Source organism: Notamacropus eugenii, chromosome 3 (assembly GCF_028372415.1).
Source record: "Notamacropus eugenii isolate mMacEug1 chromosome 3, mMacEug1.pri_v2, whole genome shotgun sequence".
Taxonomy (NCBI): domain Eukaryota; kingdom Metazoa; phylum Chordata; class Mammalia; order Diprotodontia; family Macropodidae; genus Notamacropus; species Notamacropus eugenii.
Genome location: NC_092874.1, coordinates 287,572,158 through 287,598,393, shown reverse-complemented (window position 1 = coordinate 287,598,393; position 26,236 = coordinate 287,572,158). Strand labels below are relative to the sequence as shown.

The 26,236-nt window shown below is 43.8% G+C and overlaps 1 protein-coding gene and 1 long non-coding RNA gene across 5 annotated transcripts in view; one reads left to right on the top strand and one right to left on the bottom strand.

The window, feature by feature from the left end:
• Nucleotides 1-7,061: 7,061 nt before the first annotated feature.
• Nucleotides 7,062-10,826, bottom strand: LOC140534600 (uncharacterized). The gene is made up of 2 exons (XR_011977389.1): nucleotides 10,259-10,826; nucleotides 7,062-9,085 (listed from the first exon to the last, which is right to left on the bottom strand). It is a non-coding gene; the product is annotated as an uncharacterized lncRNA (long non-coding RNA).
• SLC41A2 (solute carrier family 41 member 2) overlaps nucleotides 10,078-26,236 on the top strand; it is a 125,513-nt gene continuing 109,354 nt past the window's right edge. Inside the window, exon 1 of one of the 4 annotated variants that reach the window (XM_072655800.1) lies at nucleotides 10,078-10,184. The gene's annotated coding sequence lies outside the window, so the exon portion shown is untranslated. Of the gene's footprint in view, nucleotides 10,185-11,030; nucleotides 11,980-25,893; nucleotides 25,995-26,236 lie in introns of those variants that run through there. The other 3 variants (XM_072655798.1, XM_072655801.1, XM_072655799.1) reach the window with 3 other exon arrangements.

Sequence of the window (26,236 nt, the reverse complement as noted above, 5' to 3'; positions counted from 1 at the left end):
CTTCTTCTAGAATGTTCTTCCCCTGGCTGCTCCTATAATGAATAAGACTTGCGGGTCCCCCAGTGTGCAAGATGATTCATAAGTTAGTTAGCAAGAATTAGGGCTTACAATCTTCTCACTTCTTTTCCAGTAGGCAATTTCATTCTTTTATAGGCTAGATTTTTATCTCCCTAAAAATAGCCAGACTGATTATTTATATTGATAAGGATTCAAATAAATCAGCTGTTATTTCCCTGGCTTACGGCCCTTGGAACAATTACCTAATTAATTTAATTACCTAATCTTCCCAATTGCTCAAGTCCCCTCCAACTCCCAGAGTCTATGATGCTAAATCAGGATACTTTTGCCTCCTGGGAAATATATAGTCAGGGACTGATAATTAAGGTATAAATATAGTGAAAATGCCTTATTTTAGAAAGGGTCATAAGGGTTAGATCTGGAATGGACTTTCAAGATCATCTGAGCTAACTCCTTCATTTTACAAAGAAGGAAACTGAGGCCCACAGAGGCTAAGCAATTAAGTTCAGCATAGCTAGTGAGCGGCGGAGCTGAGATTTGAACCTAGGTCCTCTGTGTCTAACACTAGTGTTCTTTACATTGTTCCAGACTCATTGACTTACCGTTCCTAATTATTATATTGATTTCTTTAAAGGAGGGTTTCAGGCCAAATTTAAGTTTGGTCCAGAAACACAAGATTTTTTTTCCTAAACAAGAACGGAATTTTCTTAGAGGGACATAGAAATCCTGGTGGTTTGATAATCTGAATAGCCACAAGTAGGCTACTCAGGCATATGGTTGTCTGCATTCCTATGACTTACATAGTCAATTGCATTTCTTTTTTTATTTTTTTCCTCCAAGCAAAAAAAGAAGTATAATTAAAATTTCATTAATTCATCATTTCTACTTCAAAAACCCCACCTTCTACAGGAAGTCTTTCCCTATCTCCCTTAATTAGAGTGCCTTCCCTCAGTAGATTACTTCCAATTTATCCTCTATATAGCTTGTTTGTACGTAATTGATATTTTCTTCCCCGTTAGACTGTGAGCACTTTAAGAACCAGAATTGTCTTTTACCTTTCTTTGTATCCCTAGAGTTTAGCACAGTGCCTGCCCCATTTTAGGTGTTTCATAAATGTTTATAGACTGAGTACTCCCATTAAATCTGGGATGAAATAAGAGCAAAACAAAACAGAAAATCCACAGGATTTGAAGTCAGAAGACTGCGTTTGAATGCTACTACCATCACTTAGGACCTTGGACAAGTCACAGCCTCTCAGGGCCTCAGTTTCCCCATGTGTATAATGAGTGAGTTAGGTGAGACTGATGGGATGGGATTCAAAACCTAAAAGGAAAAGACCATGTCTTTGGGACCTGGACCCCAAAGCCTCTGAACCCAGATCTCTGGCATTCACCTGAGGCACTTGGCCCATCCTAGTCAATAATCCTTTTAATTGCCTGTCTTTGAAGCCCTCATGTCTGTACCTGGCCCACTCCAGGTTACCTGCCACTCCTAGATCCCATCCAGATCTGCCTACAGTCTTTCTGTATAAAAATATCCATCTCATCCTCATCAAATGCACAGACTCACTAGGGATCTAGTCTACTTGTTTTGGTATCACAAATAAAACTTGCTACTTGAACTGGAAGGCTTGACCCGGTCCCTGTACCCTTGCATTTTGGGTTCCCAGCACCTCTGGAATGCAACAAGATAGCTTCTAAGGTTTCTTTCAGCTCTATGCCTATGATTTACCTGTGACCCTGGGCAATTCACTTTACCATTCTGAGTCTCAATATCCTCACCTGCAAAATTAGAGATGTCTTCTAAAATCCCAGCTCTAATTCTATGATCCTAAGGCAGTACAATGAAAAGAAAAGTGGATTTCAGAGTGGAGTTCAGAGGCCCCAGGTCTTCCACGACTTAGTGACCTCGGTCAAGTCCTTACTAGACATCAATTCCCTCCTCTGTAAAATGAAGAATTTATATGAGATGACTTCTAAAGCCTCTTCTAGGGCAAAACCTATTGTCCCAAGGGGTCACAACATGAAAAAAGAAAAATTGGGGCCAGATATTGCCTCCAGCTTATTTTCACTCTTTACATTTTTCTTGTTTTCTAGCCATACTTCTCTCTCTCTCTCTCTCTCTCTCTTTCTTTCTCTCTCTCTCTCTCTCTCATTCAATCTGAGTTATTTTTCACACTCACTTCTCTTGGGTCAAGTCTCCAAGATTTGCCCCATCCAAGAATCAGTTAATCATCAAACACTTATTAAACACCCATTATGTGCCAGGTAACCTGGTAAAGTGGAGAGAGAGATGTCCTTGGAGCCAGGAAGTCCTGGGTTCAAGTCCACCTCTGATGGCAACATGACCTTGGGTGAGTCATTGCATTTCTCATACTATGAATTACAAAGAAAGTGCTGATTTGAATTGCTGGAGTTTTCTCTTTTAGGAATTTTCTGTATCCATGAAATCTTAGGTCTAGTTCCTATTCCTATTAAGAGAAATGATGATTAATAACCAATATTTTGGGGAGATTCAGAGCTCCCTCATTCTTACACAGTCCTGACTTTTAAGTTCAATTCTTAAGGACATAGCTGATGATGAGATTGGACTCACTTTCTTGTTCAAGGCCCCACCCCGATGGAAGCTTGGGCTGGAGTGGGGTATCCATTCTTTGAAATAATAGTGTGAAGCTATGGGTGGACTGGTGTAGATACTCAACCCTTCATCTTAATATAGTCCACTTCCAATCACATTAACCAATTAGATTTGATTGCTGTTTGATGAACCACCTACTGTTTAGAAGGAGACCCAGGAGAAGACTGGAGCTGGGAGTGCTTTTCAGCATGATGATGGCTGGACAGAGGCATTGGTGGGTTTGGAGTGGATGAAAGAACAATTAAAAGCAAACACTGCAAACATCTAATGACCAAGCCAGGTATGATGACACAGACCCAACCACTGGGGAGGCTGAGGCTGTCCAATCTTGTAAATTCAGGATAGAGTGTGTTAAGCCAATGCCAAGTTTGGTTTTCCTGTAGTGAACTTCAAGCAGGAAGCCACCAGGTTGCCTAAGATGGGCTAGAATTGAGTAGGTTGATGCTCCTATGCAGATCAGACTGATTTGAGGGTCTGTGAGCATTCCCTGCACTTCCAGCCTGGATGAGATTGGGAGACCCCATCCTTCCCATTCTTGGAGAATGAAGCACATTTCAGAGATCCTCATTAAAAAAAGATATAAAGACCAAGCTTGACCCCCAAAGAAGAGATATGAGAAGGAATCTCTTCCAGCAGTTTTGCAGGGGGGGTAGGAAGGACACACAACAATAGAGCATTGCATATAATGTCAGAATTTTTCAGTATGTTGATTCATTTTGCTCAAGCAAAAGGAAGGAGGAAGGAGGATGGCTCTCTCAAAATGGGAGATGGTAGGAATGCACTGGGGAATTTATGTAATGATGTATTTGAGAGCCACATGTGTGATTATAGAAACTGTGGGATCAGAGGAGGTCATTAAAGGAGAGAATGCAATGAGAGGAAAACAAGAGGATCTGGAGTCTTGAGAAACATTCACTTTGTGTCCTTAGAAGTGATGAGGAGAGCGCCTATACCATCTTTATTCTTTACAGTTTGTGGTTCTATTGATCTTTTCTATTTTCTTTTCCAAACTTCTCAGGAAAATAAGATATAATTTTTATCCTTGTATATCTTCAAAGTGAATCCAGACATTAGATCTGCATGAAATGTGGATTTGCACTCTAGTGAGACCAATGTCTTATGTCTTTGGAACAGTTTGCAATTAGATTGTTCAAACTAGCAAAATGTTCTAAATAGGAGAAAGAAAAAAAAAGTACAGAAAGTACCCTGTTCTCTGCCCTCTAGCACTGGTTCATTTACACTGTGCCAGTGTGAGAGTGTTCCCTTACAGGTCTTCCCTAAGACTTAACTCACAAATGTCTCCTTTGGAATTATTTTTGATCCTTTTCCCATCTTTTCACTGATTATGAGTATCAATGGCTGAATATGCTATTATTATGAATACTATTTCTTGACATAGCAATAGCTTGACGTCCTTTTTCCTCTAGGAGAAAATGCAAATAGTGATTTAAGGCTTTCTGCACTTGTTCCAACATACCTTCCTAGCCTTATTTCACTTTTCTCACCTACTTATGTGGTCGACCTTCATGTCAAACTGAATTACTAGCAGCTCCCTGAATGCTGCACTCCATCCCCAATCTCCTTGCATTCTCAATGGCTGAAATGCATTTTCCATTCCTCTTTCTCCTTGAATACTTCTCTGAAGACTTAACTCAGGCACAGTTTCTTTCACATAGCCTTCCCTAATTCTCCAGGAATCTCTCTCACCTCAAATATTCCTAGAGCTCTTCACTGGGACCTGTCAAGAAGGACTGAATGCTACTAGGACTCCCTATGTCCTGTTAGATGTATCTGTATGTGCAGCATCCCTTCTGGGGTCACTCTACCAACTCACAATCATACTTATAGCTGTGTGCCCAGAGATGGGGCTGGCTACTTCCCTCCCTGGGTTCTAGTTCTGATTCCTAATACTATCACCTGAGCCTCCAATATTAATCAACCAGAGGACAATAATGAGCAATGACAATAATGGACCTTAGCACAGCACCTTGCATATAGTAAACATTTATTAAGAGATTTGTGTGTTTTTAAAAATTTGTTAATTAACAGAAAACTCTTCCCATTCTTAGAGGATGCAATACATTTCAGAGATCCCCAAACATGGAAAAATTTGGATCATAGGATTTTGAAATGAAAGGAACCTTGTTAAGCCTCTAATTCAACTTCCTCATAAGATAATAGTTTGTAACTGCAAGAGATCTTTGAGACTAGTCCAAATGTCTGTGAACTTAAAAAAAATTGAGAACTATTTCAGTTTAACTGATTTCCTTTGAAATCCTATGTATTTTATTTTATGCATTTAAAAACATTACTCTGAGAAGGGGTCCAGAGGCTTTTCCAAGCTGCCAAAGGTGGCTAGTACTTAAAACAAAGTTAAGCATCTCTGATCTATTCTGATGCCCTCATTTTACAGGGGAGGAAACTGAAGTTTGGAGAGGTAGAATTACTTTCCTGAGGTCAGATAGGAAGATGGTGGCAAACCTGTGATTTAGTTCCATGTTCCCTGGTTTGAAATACTTTGCCCTTTCTGACAAAAAACCTGAGGAGTTGTCAAGTGAAACTGATACCTTCCAGAGATTAGTTTCCTGAAGTGAAAGATTGTGAGCAAGCCAAAGGGTTTTTCTGTAATCCTTTTTCTTCATTTCCGTATGTCGTGGCAAGGCAGTCCTTGTATTTCTCCTTAATTGATTTCCATTCTCACTCCCAAAACAAACACTTACAAACCTCCTCTTCCCTCCCCTAAGGGGAAGCCTCTTCCATTCCCCCTACCCCCAATAACAAAATTGAGGCAGTTCAACTTGAATTTCCTCTTCATTTTTTTTTAGCTGAAAAAAAAAAAAACCCTAAATGTCAGCTCCTTTCCTCCAGTCATAATTTGCATAACGTTTCCCCGATTCAAATGGGAGCTCTTTCAAGGATCATGTTGTTTTTTTACTTTGCTTTGTATCTCAGGACTTGTGTACAGCCCCCCACCCCCTTGTCTTTATCTTTTCCCCAAATCCTCCCCTTATCTAAGCTTTCCTACCACCATTCTGCTAGTCTCACAGGTTTATAACATGACCATTATTCTGGACTCCTAATCTCCCTTACCCTAAATATCCAATTAATTGCCTGATTGTCACTTTTTCTATCTCTATGACCAACCCCCTCTCTCAAAACCTTAATTGGGTCCTCTAATGGATAGAGCTGGGTGTTGTGAGGCTCCAGTGAAATGGTGGACGAACACAGGGCAGTTTGCCAACCTTGAAGTGCTATATAAATGCCAGTTTTTCTTATTGCCATTGGCCACCAGTCAGGTCATGGCATTATCCCTCTGAGTCTTCTGCACTTCTGCTGTGTTCCAGCAATGTTTATGGAACAAAACAGGGGTGTGCTGGTAAATGTTGAACAACTGACGGGTTGGGGGAGGGACGTATGTACACACAAACTTTAAGTTTAATTGGAATGAACACTTTTTTCAGTCTAGAGTCAATCAACAAACGAATCAATCAAGCTCTGATTTATAGAGACTGCTCATTTCCGAAGTGTAAAGGATGACGCTGACAATTTAATCATAAACTCTCACACCCCTGGACAGAGAACTGAGTTGGAGTCAAATAGATGTCATAAGTTGTGGTCAGAAAAACTTGATTATTGGAGGAAAAGGCTGATTCTGATACAGCCTGAGTCCAGACAGCTCATCCCTATCGGGCTGGCCACTAGATGGTGAATTTGGGGGCAGAGCAATCTATAAAACACAAAAAAGTAAACAGCATGTCAGTTACATGAGGTACCCTTCTTTGGGCAGCTAGGTGGTGTGTTGGTTAGAGTGCCAGGCCTGGAGGCAGGAAGACCTGAGTTGAAATCCAGCCTCAGACCCTTAATAGCTGTGTGATCCTTGGCAAGTCACTTAACCCTGGTTTCCTCATTTGTAAAATGAGCCAGAGAAGGAAATGTCAAACCACTCCAATATCTTTGGTATGAGACTCCCAAATGGGGTCATGAAGAGTCAAACATGATTAAAAAAAAAAACTGAACAACAGTTATAACAGGTCCCTTCTCTGACTATTAGAGAGCAGGGACAGAAGGAGTGGGGTGTCACTAGATGGTCCTAATTTTTGAGTGGTCACCAAACATTCATTTAACAGTGAGAGTAAGTTGATACAATCTTGGAAGAATTGAGCCATGTGAATATTGACATTTGGGTAGTAAAATAAAGACAGAAGACACAAGGAAGTTGCTGGTAAATGGAGGGGATGGCTCCCAGATTCTCTTGGGACAAACAAACAAGGCATCAACAGCGTTGGTCTTATTTCATGGCCAAAGGCAACAACAAACGTCACTTCATGAAGCACCTGATCATTTCATCTTGCAGAGTTCACAATGAGAATAAGCAGATACTCAGACCCAGAAAGACACTTCTTGGCTTTCTTTTAAATGGTTTTATTATTTTTAAAAACTCCTATTATTTATATAGCATCCCACTGAATCCTTCCTTGTAACAAAGGAAAATCTCAAACCCAACCAACAACTTTCTACCCTCACAGTCCCCCAACGCTCTTTACAGGAGGGATACATCAATCAGTCAACAGGTATATGAAGCAAGGACAACATGTCAGGCACTGTGTTAGGTTTTGGGGATACAGAAACAAAAAGAAACAGTTCCTGCTTTCACAATGCTTAGGTTTGTAACCTGAATGCTCTGGCTCTGTTGTCTCAGGACAGGTGATTCTTCTGTTCCCATGGGCTTGAGCCCCCAGCGGTGGTCACCTCCCATTTTTAGGTCCTTCCATTTTTAGGGGGCCAGTGGCTAGCACTTCCATTTCCATTTACCAGATAATATTGGGAAGCTTTCACAAAGAATTATTTACTTCAAAGATATAACAAGAACAGGGGGAGATTAGCTTTAAAACTTAGCTCAGTTCCTACATAGCAATGGTCACACAAAGTTTACACCTAGAAGTAGCCTCTCTGTTGGATGAATCTTTCCTTTGGAGCTAGGCTCCTGAAGGTCACTTGAAGAGGATCCTTCCTTGTTTGTCGAGGCTTTAATACCACAACCTGGCTGGTATTATGTCACTCGTGTGCACCTGAAAATAATGAGGTCTTCCTCACCCCCACCTCACCCCTAATAGTGTCCCTAAGGTGTGAGGTGGGGCAACTAGATGGTGCATCGGATAGGGCCCTGGGCTTAGAATCCGGAAGACTCATCTTCACCAGTGCAAATTCAGCCTCAGACACTTATTAGCTATGTGACCCTAGGCAAGTCACTTTACCCTGTTTGCCTTAGTTTCCTCATCTGTGAAATGAGTTGGAGAAGGAAATGGCAAACCATTCCAGTATCTTTGCCAAGAAAACCACAAGTGGGGTGACAGAGTCCAAACGTTGGAATGTTTCCTTTACAAATGAGGGAACTCTCATTGTTTTTGCCCTGTCTATTGTTCAGCCTAGGACAGTTTAAAGGGCCTCCAGCTCTTTATCATTTAATTTTTCATATTTGCTTTTTCTTATGGTACAATGATATATAAATACATCCATATACCACTTCCCACCTCCTCTCTTCTCCTCCCCCCCCCCCCCCCAGTTGGGTCATCGCCAGCCATCTTGATTTTTTTGACTCTGGAGGAGAGAGTAAGGCTGAAGACTTTGTACAGCTCTGCCTCACAAATCCAACTCACTTGAAAGTCAAGACATCACTCTTGTGAGGTCATCCATCCTTTCTGAGAATGAAGGATGAACAGCAATCTGAGTTATAGCAGCTGTAGTCTGGGGACCCAACCTGGCAGTTTGAGTTGAGCAATGCTGTTTTTTCTCCTTTCGTCATCACATGTGGCACATCTGCCCACTTGGAGAGTCATACCCTTCTACTATCCAAAGGAATATAATTTTTGGTTTCTTATATTTTGGAAGATATTTTGGGGCTTGGGAGCTAGATTTTTTTTTTCAGTTTCCTATTTTTCTATTTTATCTTCTCTGCCCCCCTCCCCCAAAGCTAGGATAATTAACTTTTTGTTGTATGCAGTTTTCATTAATGATTTCTTGAAATATAGCTCTGGGAAAACAGGTATTGAAAAAACCCATGGTGATTCCAGTTGAATATGCTTTTAAACCCAAATCACTTTGACTTTCATTAAATGATCAATAACGGATCCCAGCCCAGTCCTCTCTTGCCAATGGTTTGTTTTGTTTTATTTTTTGATGGCTCACAGGGAGTGCATGTGGCAATTATTTCTGTTCTAGGCAGAAGCTCTGAGGGTCTTCCCCTCCCAGTCGGATTCTTTCATGAAGGCAAACTAGGCCTTCTTTTGTCTCAACTCTTACCAAGTCTCTAATCATGAATGGGTGTTGTCCCAAACAAACTGAGATGTGGAAAAGACCTTAGTTTAAAAAGATCAAGGTCACCCATCTCCAGTTGTCCTCATGTATTTCTTGCCACTGGACTCTGATGACTCTGGAAGAGAGAGTGAGGCTAATGACTTTGCGTAGCCTTGCCTCACTTAAATCTAACTCAGTTGCAAGTCAAGATATCACCCTTCTGATGTCATTGGTCATCTTTGAGAATGAAGGATGTACAACAACCCCCAGCAATTCCCCAATCAGTGGGGAAATTTCTAATTTTTTTTGGTTACCACATGTTATGTGACTGTGAAGATTTTGTTAGCTATGAGAGTGCCACAAAAATAAAAAGAAATTCCAGAAGAACATCATTTCTTCCAAAACAAGTCCACCTACGTGTGATACTAGGAGACTCTGGGGAAGTGAGCACAGGGAAGGTTATTGAAAACTATGATGGAAATGATGGTTTTGGATTAAGAGACAAAAGAGGTTAAAGGATTGTATGCTACTAAGATGCCTCCAAACTGCATGCCATAAACATCTTCTTTAGGAAAGACGTTGGACATAGCAGAGCACCAAACAGCATTGCCAAAGATGAAATTGACAATTTATATATGTTTTCAGGCTCTTTTGATGTTTGGTTTAGTTTTTATAATTTTTTTCCCTTTTTTTCTTTAAAAAAAATTATTCGTTATATGGAATGGCTCTCTGGGAAGGAGGAACAAGAGGGATGCTGGAAGGAATTTTGGTTATTTAAAATAACAACAAAAAGAGAAAACTAATTAGATCTCAAAGGTGGGAAAAAATTAGTTACTGATTTGGTAGCCATTTCTGATTCAGATATCTGTATTCAGTCTTCACCCCAATCAGCCATCCAGTAGGACAGCAGAACCTTGCCAGGGTGGGCATGGTGCCATACCGCTACCTGACTCACCATCAGAAACAATGACCATCTGGACACAGACTTCCAGGGGAACTAATTAGGTTTGGGGATTCACCCTGGGGGGAGAGTTGCCTGGACTGAGTCACTCCTCCCCTCCCATCTCTACAGCGGTGTGGCCCCACAGAACATCCTTCCCCCCATTCAGGACCTACCTAGTGCGCAGCCCGCCCCACTCCCCGACCCGCTGCCCCATCCAGGGATCTACCCTTGCTCTCAGTGTGCCTGCCCAGCCCCATCCAGGTGCGCCGATCCCTCCCGCTTCCAGCACCAGGTAGGAACCAGCTCCCGGTGTGTGGGACCCCCACCCCGCAGTACCCAGAGCCTGGCACAGAGCAGGAGCTTTACTGAGTGCTCGTGGCTGAAGGTCTGCTTAGCCGACTCCCTCAGAAGGGGAGGAAGCGAGGCATGAAGTCAGCACCGAACCGATCGTAACAGAACCTGTCCATGGCTGGCACCTATCCGGGCAGGGCAGGCGGGCCAGGCTCGCTGCCCCCGAGCCCCAGGAACGCCCCTGGTCTCCTCCGACCCTTCGCGGCCAGTGTTGGCAGAGGCTGGAGGAGGAGCGGACCCGAGAGGGCAAGGGATCTAGGAGCGGAGACTGGGCACCTCCAAGGCCGTGGGGCTGACCCTCTCGTTTTACAGATGAGGAAACTGAGAGCTGGAGGGAGAATGACGTCATGGAATCGGAGCGGTGGCGGGGGGCTGGCAGCGGTCTCCGAGACCCTCACTGAGCAGGCGGGGAGACTGAGGCCCAGCCGGCTGGGCTGCCCATCGCACAGCGCTCCGGGAGCGCGGGGTGGCTGAGGGCCGGGTGCTCGCCCCGCCCCGCCCCAGGCGCCACATCATCAGGGGACTCCAGGCTCCCAGGCCAGCGCCGGCGGCGGCTGCAGCTGCGGCGGCGGCAGCCGGAGCGGAGCGTCCCGCGCGTGCGCACACGGCCCCCGGCTCCGAGGGGCGGGGCGGGGAGGGCCGGAGCCGGGCGCGAGCGCGAGCGCGGGTGGGGCGGGGCTGCGCGCGGCCGGGCCGGGCCCTGGGGCAGGCCGAGGCGGGGCGGGGCTGCGCGTGTCCGGCGCGCTCGCGCTCGGGCCGGGTCGGGGGCGCGGCGCGCTCGCGCTCCCTCTTTCTAGCCGGCTGCGCTCGCGGAGCCTGGACCTGTCAGGCGGCGGCGGCGGAGCGGGGCGCAGCGGGGGGCAGCAGCCAGGCCGCGCCGACCCCCCACCCCGGAGCCTTCAGCGCTGCCCCCGCGGGGGAGGATGGAGGGAAGGTGGCGACTCGTGCGGGGGCGGGGCCGGCCCCCCCAGCGCCTCCCAGGTAGGGCCCCGAGGAGAAACTGAGGCTGAGCCGAGGAGGGGGTCTGGAGCTGGAGGGGACCGCGATGGGGAAACTGAGGCCGGAGAGCGGTCACGTGACCTGCCCCAGGCCCATCGATCCTAGACGTGGAGACTCCAGAGACCACCTTCCTCAACCCGCCCCTCCCTCCATCCTACAGAGGGGGAAACTGAGGCCGGGAGAGCTCGTGGTCACAGCATGACGGAGTGGGAGGGGACCCTGGGCGCCATCGAATCCAGAGGGGGAAACTGAGGCACAGAGAGGCTGCTGCGTGACTTGCACGTTGGGTGGGAAGGAGGTGACTCCTGCGACCAGGAGCACTGGGTTTGAATCCTGGCCCTTAGAAGGCCTGTCCGCATGTGGGGGGACCTCAGCTTCGTCCTCTTTGACCAGGGCGTGAGACCCTCCCTCGGCCCTCAGTAGCAGAAGCTGGATTTGAACTCAGCTCCCCCTGACTCCAAGTCTGGCGCTGGCTCCTTGGCCAAAGGAAGGTCCTTCTCTGGTTTGGGGGCCACAGTCTCCTCATCTGTAGCATCAAAGGGACTGAACTTTGGGCTTCTACTCAGTTCTGACACCACCCTGCCTCTGCCCCATCCCCCCACTGTGAGAGAAAGAAGGACCTTCTCTCAGGATTCTTGGGCCACAGACCAAGCTGGACCGGGGAGTCCAGTGCCCTCGCTTTATGGGTAGGGAGACCTCTGGAGAAGGGACGTGACTTAGCCAAGGTCACACAGGGAGTAAGTAATGGAGGGAGGACTGGGCCTAGCTGGGTGGTTCTGTGGAAAGGGCCACGGGGCATAGATTCATAAATCACTGATTCTTGGCCTCAGAATAGATAGTGGCACTTATCAAGTTCTTGTTCTCCCTTCTGGATAACAAGTCCTAAGGCGGATCCTTGGATTTGCCTCTCCCGGATACAGAGCTCTTGCCTGAATACTGGGAGTGGTTGTTTAACCTGGCTGGAGAGCTACATGAGCTCTCCTCCCTCTTTGGTGGGAGCCTTACCTGGCCGCTGTCCCATCCCAAGCTGATCTGATCACCTTACTGGCTGGCAGTGCCATCCCAGGCAGATTGATTGCCTCACCTGGCTGGGAATCCCATCCCAGGTGAATCGCCTTACCTGGCCATCTGTCCCATCCCAGGCAGATCGATCTCCTCACCTGACTGGCAGTTGATCTAATAGAAGGAGCACTTGGTAAGGAGTCAGAAAATCATGGGAGCATTGATTTTGTAGCTGGACAGGACTTAGGGAGCATCTCGTCCAGCCCTCTCCTTTCGGAGACTTGTCTGAGGTCTCACTGGGCTGTGCTTCCAGCCTCAGCCTCCCAATTCCAACCTGGTTTGAGGATGTCCAGTGCCACTTAGTACTGGAGTGAGGTTGGGTAGGTCACTTCTGTCTGGCGTTCACTTTGCTCCTGGTTGGACAAGGAGCCTTGGAGGCCCCTGTCTCTCTGAACCTTACTTTGTATGACAGGGAAAGGAGCTGGGGTCTCTGGTGCTGCCCTCCTTGTGACCAAGGCTTAGGCTCTCGAGGCTTAATGAAAGTGGCCAATGCCAAAAGACCATCAGACACGGATTAATTTGTTCTTCAAGCATTGGGCAAGATGCAGATAGCATACCCTAGCTCTTTTTGTTTATAGCACCAGTCTTTATACCTAGGTCAGGTATCCATTTGGATTTTATTCTTGTGTATGGTGTCAAGCATTGATCTGTGCCCAGTTTTCGCCACACTTTATACAGTTTTCCCAGCAGTTTTTGTCAAATAGTGAGTTCTGAAACCCAGAAACTGGGGTCCTTGGGTTTGTCAAACAGACTATCCATACCTAACCTATTCCACTGATCTACCCTGTGTTCCTTAGCCAGTACCAAGTGGTTTTGATGATTGCTGCTTTATTTGAGATCTGGTAGGTCTAAGCCACCTTCCCTAGTATTTCTTTTCATTAGTTCCCTTGATATTCTGGACCTTTTGTTCTTCCAGATGAATTTTGATATTATTTTTTCTAGCTCTAGAAAATAATTATCTGGTAGTTTGGTTGATATGGCACTGAATAAGTAAATAAATTTAGGTAGAACTGTCATTTTTATTATATTAGCTTGGCTTACCCACAAGCACCTGATGTTTCTTCACTTACTTAGATCTGACTTTATTTGTGTGAAAAGTGTTTTGTAATAGTGTTCATATGGTCCCTGGGTTTGTTTTGGCAAGTAGACTCCCAGATATTTTATAGTGTTTACCGTAGCTTTAAATGGGATTTCTCTATCTCTTGCTGTTGTGCTTAGCTCTTTTTGTTTAAAAAAAATTGAAACTTTTTAATCTCTCTTTTGTTTTAACATGACCAGAATTCCTTCCAGTGACCATTCCCCCTACCAGAGAGCTATCTGATATAACAAATTCTATTTTTTAAAGAAAAAAAAGAGACAAAAAAATCAGCAAAACTGAAGAAACTTTGAAAGAGTCTGAAAACCCAGTCTGTGTCATAGCTTCAGCCTTCCTGCCCCACTGAGGAGCAGGTCCCCCCAAGTCTTGGGCTCTACGACTCCCTCATTATGTAACATTTTCCTTTTTCCTCTTCTTGTGTATTTGAACAATCAGAACAGACAGATTCTAGGCTCTGGGTCAGCACAGAGGCTGCTGGGTTGGGGGTCAAAAGATCTGGCTGCAAATAACGCCCTTGCTGCTTACTTTTGTGACTCCAGGCAAATCACTTCCTTGTCTGAGCCCCATTTGCTTCCTCTAGAAACTTATCAGCTTGGACTCAGTGATCTCTAATCCACTGTAATTTGGCACACATTTATTGAGCCCTTTGGATGTACTGGGGATGAAAAGATAACAATGCCTGAATGAACATTCCCTTTGGGGTGATTCAGTGTGTGCATGGATAATGACCGTTCAAAGAACAGGGGTATGGAGGACAGGAAGCATTGCTTCTTATTTTTTTTTAAGCATAATGCTTAGTATGTAGTAGGTGCTTAATGAATGTTTATTGAATGAGTGATCTTGGGGATCATACAAGGAAGGTTTCATGGAGGAGGGGCCACTTGAGCAGAGATAAGGGAGGATGTCATTCCAGATATTGGGCATGATTTGTGTGAATACTCAGAGGGAGCCAGGTGGCCCAATGGATAGAGCTTGGGACTTGGAGTGGGGAAGACCTCAGACACTGACTGGGTGATCCTGGACAGATCATTTCACCTCTTGGCCTCAATGTCCTCATCTATAAAATGGGGCTAATTGTAGCACTTGTCTCCTAGGATGTTGTGGGATTTGAACAAGTTAACATATGTAAAGCCCTTGGCAAACCTTAAATCTTTGTGTAAATACTAGCAGAGAATGATTGGTAATCTACCTTGGTGCTACCTTGGTACTGTTCTCTAATTCTCAGGTGGATTCCCCAGAAAAACTTTCCCCCAAGTTTAAGGAACTCTCAGGGTCCATATCTGCTAAAAATTACAGCTCACAAGTCTCCACTCAGGTTTACCATTAATAGTTAGCCAGAGGATATAATTAATTCAGCGTAAAGGTATTTCATGAAAGGCGTAGTGAGACAAGTAACAATGAAATCTTTATCCCATTAACTTGGAGCATATTTTCCCACAGATTCCCACACCATCAATAAATAGAAAGAGTGGAGACATGTAGGTCAAAGGAACATGCCCAGAGGGGACATGGTTGGCCAAGACACATATGTGGAGGAGCTTACATGTGTAGTCAAGTCACCTGCAAGGCAGGACAGCTCACATCACCCATGCTCCTGGGACCCTGATATCTCCTGGCTGTGCTGCCACGGGGTCTGCTCCCCACTCATCTGCCCTGGGCATGTTATCTTTGCCTTAGATGACTGTTCAGTGTGGTTCAGCTGGATGAGGAGTTTCCATCAAACATCACCTGGCCTACCCCCACCTGGCTCCCCACAGAGCTATGGAACTTCTCCCTGCCTAGCTGCACTGATGGTCTCTTCCACATGAGAAGAGTGGGCTCTGCTTGTGCTCTTTTAGTTTAAAAACCAAAAGCTTTTCATTTAGAAAAATAGCTTCCCTTACCTTAGCTGTAAGACCTGCATCTGCCCTATCTATGTATGGTAGAAAAAAACTGAGAGTGGAGAGAACGAGACTGATTCAAGAGATGCTGTATTTGATATAAAACTGACAAGACTTGGCAACTGATTAAAGATGGAAAGTGAAGGAAAAGGAAAGAAGATCTGGGAATAATTTCAAGGCTGCAGACCTGGGCTTCTGGGAAGATGGGTAGCCCTCAGCCGATTAGGGTATCCTTTGGACTTTGCTTGTGAAATTTGGGATGTATGATTGACATCCAGGAGACAGGTCAGGACTGGCTATATAGATTCCATTAGATGAAGCTTGATGAGCTGATGAGGTCTCCAGAGAGAAAATGTAGTGAAAAAAGAGAAGAGGGCCAGGTCAGATTGCTGAGGAACACCAACTCTCAGGGGTCAGCAGGTAGATGATCACCCAGCAGAGGAGCCTGACTGGGTGCAGTCAGACAGCAAACATCCCTTCTGGTTTTTAGTCTGTTTTTGCATGACGGCAAGCAAGCTGTCAATCAGGTCAGCTAGTCAACTTGATTCTCCTCTTTTGTAGTGGGTTATGACTAAGTGCTATTGGAACCTTTCTTGCAAAACATTCTACAGGCTATTTGAGACTCCTTTCTGTTCTATTCTTTTCCAATTTTAGGTTTTTCAAATACAGAAATCAATATAACTCGAGGCATGGCAAGTATGTGTAAAACTGACCATATAGAACTTTAGAGTTGGGAGAGACTCCAGTGATCACTGAAGCCAACCTGTTGTCCAAACACAGCAGGCTTCTGCTTTTAGATTTAATTCCAATAATCATGATGTCATAGTAATTATAAATATTAACAAAATTTAAGAAAGCCAAACAAATGTTGTATTTTCTTTTTAATTTAAGAAAAAAATCTTTTAACATATGAGTTTGGGAACCATATCTCTTCCTAAATTTGAAGGATCATTTATTGTAATATTGCTCATAATTAGAGATGGATTAGAAGAAAATCTTGTATATGCCTTTTGCTTTAAATCAGTTCCTTTTTTAGGGGAGGTGATTGGGGGTAAGTGACTTGCCCAGGATCACACAGTGTCTGAGGCTGGATTTGAATGCAGATCCTCTTGACTCCAGGGCTGGTGCTCTATCTACTGTGCCACCTAGTTTCCCCCAAATTAGTTCTTTCTTGAAATACGGTCCTTCCCACTAGAGACTGAACTCATAATAAAGAAAAACAATTAAACAAAAACCCTGTATGCACAGTGACCATGCCTGTTAATACATGCATCATTTTATCCCAGGAGTAGTTATTCCTCTGTCTTAAGGAGGGATGGAGGTTTTGTGATGTCTTCTTTAGGGCCCCCACTGGTGTTTCACTTCCTTTGGCCTCATTTGTTTCATTGTAGTAATAAGTATATTTAGTTTTGGTTCTGTTTCTTTCTGTATTGGTTTGTAAGATCTTTCCATGTTTCTCTGAATCAGTCATAGTCATCATTTCTTACTGCATTGTAATATTAGATTGCATTCATACACTACAGTTTGTTCATTCTTGGTAAGGAATGTATGACTCATGTAACTCTATATCCAGATAACCTGGCTGGCTTTATAGTCATAGCAGCAGCACTAGCCAGAGTTGATAGAACCTTTAAGGTTTGTCAAGCACTTTGCCTACGTCATTTTCATTTGATCCTCACAACAACCCTGAGAGGAGTGAGTTGACTTGCCCAGGGTCACACAGGTAGGTCAGTAAGTGTCCGAGGTGCCCAACACTTCCTTGGCTGGTGTTGAATCTCACTAGACCGGAGGCCTGTGCAGCCAGGTAGAGTCTGCAGAGAGATGGCCCTTGCCTATGAGAATGTGCAGGCCAGATGCTCTTTCCTTGAGTGCTCAGCCTATCAGAGGTGTTGAAGCAGAAGAGACCCATCCTTTGCCGGTTGGTTGGTTGTTGTTCATTATTCTTGAAGAGGACCAAAATGACCTTATTATGTTGGGGTTAAGTTTCCGTGTGTCTGACTGTGGCTGATCAGACCAATATGAACTTGGAATGCTCTACCACAAATAGTCAGGCACAAATAGTCTGTGTGAACATTTGGGGTGGATTCTCTAAATTTGCACATCTCACACTTCTTTTAAGTTACTTCAGTTCTGCTTTGCTTATAGAGCACACAGGACCTTCTCCGACGTGGGAACGCCATGCTGGCAGTCCTCTGCCAGTGTCTCCCATGTCACGTAATCAATTCCAAAATTCTTTAGAGAGACCTTGAGAGTGTCCTTGTATCGTGTCTTCTGATCACCATGTGTGAGTTCTCTGTAAAACAGTCTTTAGGCAAGTGTACATTTGGCTTTGGGACAGTGTGGACAGCCCATCAGGGTCGTGCTCTCTGTAGTAGCATTTGAATCTTTGGCACTTTAGTAGGGTGTGTTCAGGGAAGACTAGTACCTCTGGTGTGAAGGCTGCCAAGCCCTTTTCAGGGGCTTGTAACCCTCATCTGTGTCTCCAAGAAGCTGTAGCATGGGCAGCAGCCACAGCCCAGTAAACACCCCTTGTAGAATTACATGAAGGAGATGTCCAAAGCACATGCTCCCTCCTTTGGCCTTTTCTTTGACTTTGGCCTTCTCCTTCTGCATCATGTTGCCATGCTTCTCAGAAGGGCTTTAGAGGGGACTTTGAAAATAATCGTCCCACTTCACTTGGCCCATTCTATGGGATTTGGGGAGAGGAAAAGTATTTCTATTTTCATTTTATCTGGAAATATAGGGGCAGGAAGGTGACTCAGTAATCACGATGTGTTAGCTGTTATTATTATTGGTGACAAAAGTCTCAGCAGTGAAATAACTTTCCAAAGGATGAGTTGAAACCAAAGCCCCAAGTTCACTGTGTTGACCTCCAGAGACTCTCTCGGCGCCAGGAGTCTCCCTCTTTGGTGACCCTTCCTTTCTGATCTTAGGGTTCATTTGGTGCCCTTTTCCTTAGGTTCTCAAGGTTCTGTCATTAAAACATACTTTCAGGGAAGGACCTATGAGTCTAGTGAAAATGACTGGCAAGACTTAAAATAGTGTTCTTCCCAGGGTTATTTTCATTTAGAACAGTGACAAAGCCTTAAATTCAGTGCGTATACTTATAATTTGTATTATTTTAGTCAACAAGATTCTGGAAGAAGGCATTTGGAGGGGCATGAATCCTGGATGCCCTGCAGTCATACCAAGTAGGCCTAGGTCTGCTTTTAAAGCCAGTGTTGCCTGTAATTGATCTACTCAGCACCACCCCTCTCTCCCCAGCAGCCTGAGCTACAATTCTTGGCATTATTAAAATGGAACAATTTTATGGGATGAGATGTAGATCAGTAACTGACATATAAGGGAACTTTACTTTTAATCCCGGTCTGCTTGTAACAAATATCATGACGACAGAAATGATATTTAATCCTTTTGTGAAGTAAGGATAACAATTTCAGCCTACTTCTTGGTGGCTTTTGGAATTAATGAAATTATTATAATTTTAAAATTAACATTCAAAATAGCAGTCCTTGAGTAATAAAGGTTTCTTTCTCTCTGATATGACCCCATCCCTACCCCCTCCTGTTCCCCGTGCGCCCTCCCCACCACCCCCCCCAGCTCCTGCTAGAGCTATTGGGGAAAAAGCACTGCTTTTAGAGAGTCTTGGGTTTAGAAGGAGAGATGGCCTAACACACAGCTTAAGTGTGCTGACTAAGGGTCTGAGTCTCTAGGAAGATGGACCATTTTAGATACAATATTAGAGTGTTAGGTACAATTTAGACACAACAAAATCTAACAATATTTTCTCCCACTCTTATCGAACATTTTACTTTGTTGTACTGCTTGAAAATCTAACAGGAGTGGGGAACCTGTGGCCTTGAGGCCACATGTGGCCCTTTAGGTCCTCAAGTGTGGCTCTTTGAATCCAGACTCCGCAGGGCCACACTTGAGGACTTAGAGGACCACATATAACCTTGAGGATGCAAGTTCTCCACCCCTGGACCAGTGAGAGACTTGGTGGTGGTGTTATTGGTGGGGCTTTATAGATGTGATAGTCAGAATCAGAAGTAGAGTCACTTTTCTGACTTTTTAAAAAATGCACACAATTTAGAAAGAATTTAGAAGCTCATAGTCATTCCTTCTTTAGTGTAAATTATTTACATAAGATAAGTTCCTCAACACCCAGTTCAGATCAGATCCCCTGGGAGCTTTGATCAGGAGATAGCTCAGAAGTGGAGGAGGAAGACCTGAGGGTGCACAGTTAAGCCTGTCACACTTCTTTCCATATCACTCGTACCCTCAAAGCCTGTGGGTGGATGGATCAGGGACCACCAACTGTGAGGGCTTGGAGAAAGGAGAGCCAGACCTATAACAGAGGGCACGAAAGAGAAACTGAATGTTAGAGAGTTTTGCCCAGGAGCCAGCCCTGGGCAAAAGGGGAAGATTTAATGTCATTTATACTTGAGGCAAGCGCTGAGATTTATGTGTCAGAGAAATGTGAATGTAGGTCTTCTGGCTTCGAGACAGTCTCTATTTACTATGCCATGCTGCACATAGTAGGCTTATATTAAACACTTAATGACTGACTGATTGATTGATAACCCCATTTCCACCCCCTCTTTTATTTTTTGACAAGGTAACTAGAGTTCTCGATTAGGTGAGGTGTTGTAGCTATGATATACTAGTACTGCAACAGTGCTGTTAGAAGGGATGACAGGCCCCAAGACTGGTGATTAATGGTTCAGTGTTAACTTGTAAGGAAGTTTCCAGTTAGGAATCTGACCTCAGCCTTGCTCTGCTTGACATTTTTATCGCAGACTTTATGAAAACCTAAGTGGCTTTCTTGTCAGATTTGCAAATGATATGAAGTTGTGAGGGACAGGGGACATGTTGGATGACATTATCCAAACTAGGATCCAACAGGATGATTAAATTCTGTTGTGGTTCAGTCATTTCAGTCATGTTTGCCTCTTTGTGACCCCATTTGGGATTTTCTTGGCAAAGATACTGGAGTGACTTGCCATTGCCCTCTCCTGCTCATCTTACAGAGGAGGAAATGGAGACAAACAGGTAAAGTGACTTACTCAGGGTCCACAGTACCTTTCTTGACAAAAGCTTATATTTAAATAGTGCTTTGTAGTCTACAAGCTGCTTATCCCAATAACCCTTTGAGACAGGTAATGTGAAGACGGTTATCCTTATTTTATTGAAAATGACATAAAATAAGGAATAAGCATTTAGTAAGCACCTACTGTGTGCAGGCACTGTCCTGAGCACTTTACAGTTACTATCTCACTTGTCCTCCCAGCAACCCTGGGAGGTAGGTGCTGTTTTTATCCCAATTTTACACATGAGAAAACCAAGGAAGATCACAATTAAGTAGCTCCCCTGCCCAGATTCGCACAGCTAATAAACATGTGAGGCAGGATCTGAACTCAAGTCTTCCTGACTCCAGACTCAGGCCTATCCATGGCATCACATGTTTCTGACTTGATCACAAATGGTCTCACGAGCCCTTCTCTGTGTTCTTTCCACAATCCCACATGCTGTGTACCCTAGACAGCATACAAATGAGAATTTAACAATGTTGATTTGTTGTCCAAGAAAGAATTGTAGTGTTATAGTAACCATGATTTCATGAGATTGCAATATAAGAGTTGGACACTAAGGGAGAAAAAGTATTTCTTTCAAAACATGGTTCTGCCAAGTGGCCAGGGAAACTATGAGTAAAGCGTACTAGGTCAGCAGAAAGGTCCTCTGGCTCAGTGGGAAGTGTGCAGAACTCAGGGTTACCAGGGGAAGCTTGAGAATAAGGAGACTGGGGCTGAAGTACTTCCTCTGAGGCCCCGTCATCCTGCCTGGGTGACCGTAACCAGATCACTCCTCTGCCCTGTGTGCGTTTTTTTGGGGTGTGGGCTGCAGGAGATGGCTTCGGAGGTTCTCTCCTAAACCTATGACTCTGGCTTTGTTTTGGCTCCCAGTACTGCCACGTAAGACTAAGTGATCTTGGATCAGTTTTTGAAACACTTTGAACATTTCTTCATCTGTGAAATGAAGATCTTGGACTGAGTGGCCTCTAAGATACTGTCCAAGTCTAAAAATCAGTGATCTTGTGATACATTGTCAGGAAAGGTTTTGTAGTGCTGTGGAGCCTTGCTGACTAGAATGGGTAAAAATAGAAATTTCAGATATTCCAATGTTACTGAAACCAGAACAAAATTCAATTTTCCTGATACACTATGATTATTTTCAGATACTCAGGTGTAAGTCCAGGTTGCCCAGAGTCCGATATCACATTTTTTTAATGGATATTAAAGAAATTGGAATGTCAATAATGTCATCTTAAGAATTGTTATTTTACAGAATAGAGTCATAGAGTTTATGGCTAGGGGAGACCTTAGGCCATCTAGACCAGAGGTTCCCAAACTTATTTGGCCTACAGCCCCCTTTTGAAAAAAAAATTACTCAGTGCCACCCCAATCTACTTTCTTTAACCCTTTAATTTTTTTTTAAAATTTGCATCATTTCAAGAAAATATAATAAAAAAAGATGCATCTTAAATTTAGTAATTTATTGTAAATTTGTGGATTTTTTCCTGCATTGAAATTTTGATAATGCAATGTAACTGTACAGTGTCATACTGTAAGCAAGTCATTACACACACGTATTCCTGCCAATGCATGCTGGATTTTGCGACAATATACAACATGCTCACTTGCTAATACTTGCTTATTAAGACCTGTCAGCAGACTAGACCACTGATGAGTTATAGCTTCTCTTATTTCCTTATGCTTCCACCACCCCCTTATTTTTATTCAATGCCCCCTAATTGCAGGGCTACTACCAGCCCCTGGATTGGTTCAGTACCCCTCAGGGGTAGTATTGTCCACTTTGGGAACCTGTGATCCCCTCATTCTATGAATGAGGGGACTGAGGCTTTCCCAGAAGTTAAAAGACTTGCCCAAGGTCACAGGACTAGAAAGTAGCATAGTTGGCATTTAGTCACAGGGAGGACAATTCCAAATTCTTTCCTCTACACCATGAGTGTTCCTGTCTGCCCCCTTGTTGTTTTTGAGGGGTGCTAGTGGTGCTGATATCACTAAGAAGAACTTTCATTCCAAACTACTGTGGACTTTTTGCTGGCTTCTTAGGCCTCTCAGGTGAGGGTGGTGTCCTGGAGGACTATCAGATTCCGATAAGGGAGGTGTAAACAAGCTTGGGGAAAGCTGACCATGCCAGGGTAACATTTGAGTGGGAAGGCAAACCTTTTCCAGTATTACTTAATCTTTCACTTTGGACTTAGTGAAGGCAGATGAGTGTAAATAGTTACAAAGATTCATGGGAAGTCCCAAGGTTTAGCATCCAGAAGATGATGCCATTTTTTCTATTTTTCTCTTTTTTCTACCCTTTAAAATGTGGAAACTTTTAAAAACATTCCATTAGGGAAATTTCTCTCCCATAACATTTTTACCTTTTTTTTAAAGCCCTAACCTGCAACCTTGAGGCCACAGGTGGCCTCAAGGCTGCAGGTTCCTCACCCCTGCCCTAGAACCTATATTGGTGTTCTACTTTAGCTAAAACCTCGCTTACAATACTCCTCTGTCTTGACTCTTGTGACAGAGCCTCTTTTTGTGATCTCCTCTGTCTGTGCCCATTGTTTCCCAAGCTTCTTCATGACTGCTTCTCATTCAGCCCCTAAGTGTGGGTGGCTTTCAAGGCTCTGTCTTTGGCCTTCACTCTTCCCCTCACGCTTTGTCCTTGGCATTCTCATCAGTTACCTCTCTGCACATGACTCCTCCATCAATAGTCACAGCCCTGACCTTTGTCTATACTTGATTTTCCAGTTTGTAGCTAACACTGGAATATACTGGACCTGCCACCCACTTGGCCCTTCCAGAACAGAATTCTTCCTGGGGTTTATGCCTGTGCTTGGCAGTGCCATTTTCCTAGTCACCTGCACTTAAGAACTCCTTTATAATCTTGGATGCTTCCTTTTCTCTTAAAACCCACATTCGATCAAATGTCATGGTCTTGCTTCTGTCTCTCAAATACCTGTTGCATCTGGCTGCTTGTTCTGTCCTGGCTCTGCCCCTTGCCTTCTTCAGGCCGCCATTGCTTCTTCCAGGCATTCCACTTTTCCAGCTGGCCTTCCTCTGAGCTCTCCAGTACTTTGTCATGTAGTGGGCACTTAAAATATACATGTGTTGGCTGAATTGTTTCTCTTTAGGATCAGAAGTTTACAAACTCCAGAAATCAGGCATTATAGGGAGGCCATGTTGACCTGTAGTGCTTCATATTAAAGCTTAATCAAAGGAGCAGAACAGCTTTTTCAGTGACTAGTATACATGAGAAGCTCATTGAAGACCAAACAGGATGTGTCTCTTTCTAAAATGGATTAGATACTGTCTGGGGATGGTAACTTGGAGGAGGATGTAACTTCGTTTTGCTTTCACTTATTTTTTAAAAAATACAAAGTCAAATTATCTCTAAAATATTAAATAAAACTATGTGTAACATCATGGAAAGAACATTGAATTTGGGGTCAGAGAATCTGGGTTCAGATCCTCACTCTGTTATGTATTACTTATGTGACCTTGGCTAGTCAGGTCACTTCATGTCTCTGAAGCATGATTCCTCATTTGCAAAATGAAGGTGTTGAATCTGAGAGAAAATTGTCAATACCGAATGTACTTTAATTGATCTATATATCTTTCTAGAAGTGTCAGAATTTCAGTAGCATCTTTACCATTTCCACACTTAAGATAGTGTCCATTAGGTTGAACCAAATCATATCTTAAGTCTAACCTTAGAAACTTTCCTTGTAAGTAAAGCCAGCATGAGCCAGATCACAGCCTTCGATGTCCTTGCCCCTTTCTTAGGGATTCATGGCATGAAGGGCAAACCAGCCAGAATGAAGTGGTTTTCCTCACTTGGATTGCCATGGGTGGCTGGAATCTCATGACCAGGCCTTGCTACCTCAGACTTCCTCTTCCTCAGTGAGTTGGCTGGTGGGATACCTTCCAGGGTGGTAGGTTTGCTTCTTGGTTATTTCAATTAAAGACTCTTTATTCCTCAACTCATGCCTTCAGTTTATTTCAGGACTTGATAGATCCAATGACCTCTCAGGTTCACCTCTAGATCTTGTATCTCTCTTCAGGTTCTAATGGATGCCATTCTGGTGTCTTGCAAGCAGATTAATTGGTAAAAGACTGATAATAAGTTGATATAGAATGTAGTCCTTAAATTTCCATTGATTTTGGAGGAAGGTGATATAAATATTTAATACAGATAATATAAAAAGGTGCTCAGGTATAATAGGACTATTACCCCTCCCATTAACAACTGTAACAAAACCTATAAAGGTGCCATGTGTAGTGGTACTATTGCCTTAAATAGTCAGTATGAGGAAAGTGCTTTGCAAACCTAAAGTGCTCTATATCTGTTTGTTTTGGGGTTCATTTTTCCCTTTGAGTTTTCATTGGTTCAGGGAATTCCAAATGAGGAAATGGCCCTTGTAATGCAGATTAGATTAGCACCTAATCTGTAGTTTAGAGAGTTGGCCTGGGTCCTGAGAAGTTAAGTGATTTATCCAGGGCCCTAGAACTAGGATGCATCAGAGGCAAGATTCGAATCTACCACTGGGTCTTCCTGATTCAAAGAGCAGAGCACAATAAGGAATAGAAAAAATCACTTAAAGGTAGTCATGTTTTAATTTAGAATGTAAACTCTGTGAGAGTACCCAGTGCCTGGTATATATAAGGCATTTAATAATTGATTATTGATTAGTTGATTGATAAAATCACTAGGACAAATGTAGCAAACAAATTTAGTTTCATATATAAAATGTTCAGTATATCATGATATTTTTCAATGAAATTGCACGAGTGAAACAAGTTTGTACAGGCAGTTAATATTGACCTTTTTAAACACTTCCTGCTTGGAGAGTTAAAACCAGAAATTTTTCACACGAACGAACACACATACAAAAGAATTAAGAGTACTTTACATTGACCCTTGGAACAATAATCCACCCACTCCAAAGTCTGGTGGATCCTCTTTGAAGCGGATGTAGTAAACCATAAATGTGTCAAGGAAAGAAATAGTTACAGGAAATGTCTATGTTTTTAGAGTTTGGAAATCAATAAAGACTTTCATCATCTAGGCCAGTTGGTGATGCTGTAGGCCAGGGTCCTGACAGGAGCCCGGCATCTTTAGGTCGGGTGTTGAGAGAGGAAAGCCCAACCTAGGATGCTGGAAGTGCAGAGTAGCCTACCCTGGGGATAGGCTGAGTCTGGGTGGGTGTGGCTCAGGGCCAGATATTTGAACTTGGACTTGGTGCCTCGCCCTCCTGAACCCTGAGTCAGGGCAGAGCCTCAGTATCCGGCCAGATGATCGGAAGGGGTGTGAAATAGATAGTCTCTGGAGTGCCGAGGTAATTGAGTAACCTGAGTCTGTGTGTACATATAATTTACCTAATCTGTAGTTTGTACTCTGGGATTCCCTTGAACTGTAGTAAAAATAGTGGTTGTACCTGAACTGAGTGTACATGCTGTGCTGAAGGGGACACAGCTGGGAAAGTAATAGGAGTGGGAGGGAAAGTCCTGATCCTGGGGCGTGGCCTTTTCTAAAAGGAGGATGCCCTTTCCTTCCCCTGGACGTGGCAGGACGCACAGAAGCCTTGGTCAGAATCTGCCTGAGAGAACCTTCAGTATGAAATATGTCCTGAGAGCAGGTGCCTCTTTATCACATACCTAATGAAAGGCTGTAATTTGGGGGACTTCTGGGATACTGTCCTTGGAGCAGAAGGAAATAGATTTCAGAGGGGTAGGGAGAAGGGAAGAGACTGTGGGATGAGCACAGTGGAAGGCAGACTGATTTGATCATAGAACATTGTGGGACTCGAAAAATATTAACAGAAGCCATCAGTATTGGTCTGGAGGAAATTTGACTGCAAAATAGATGAAATTAAACCAT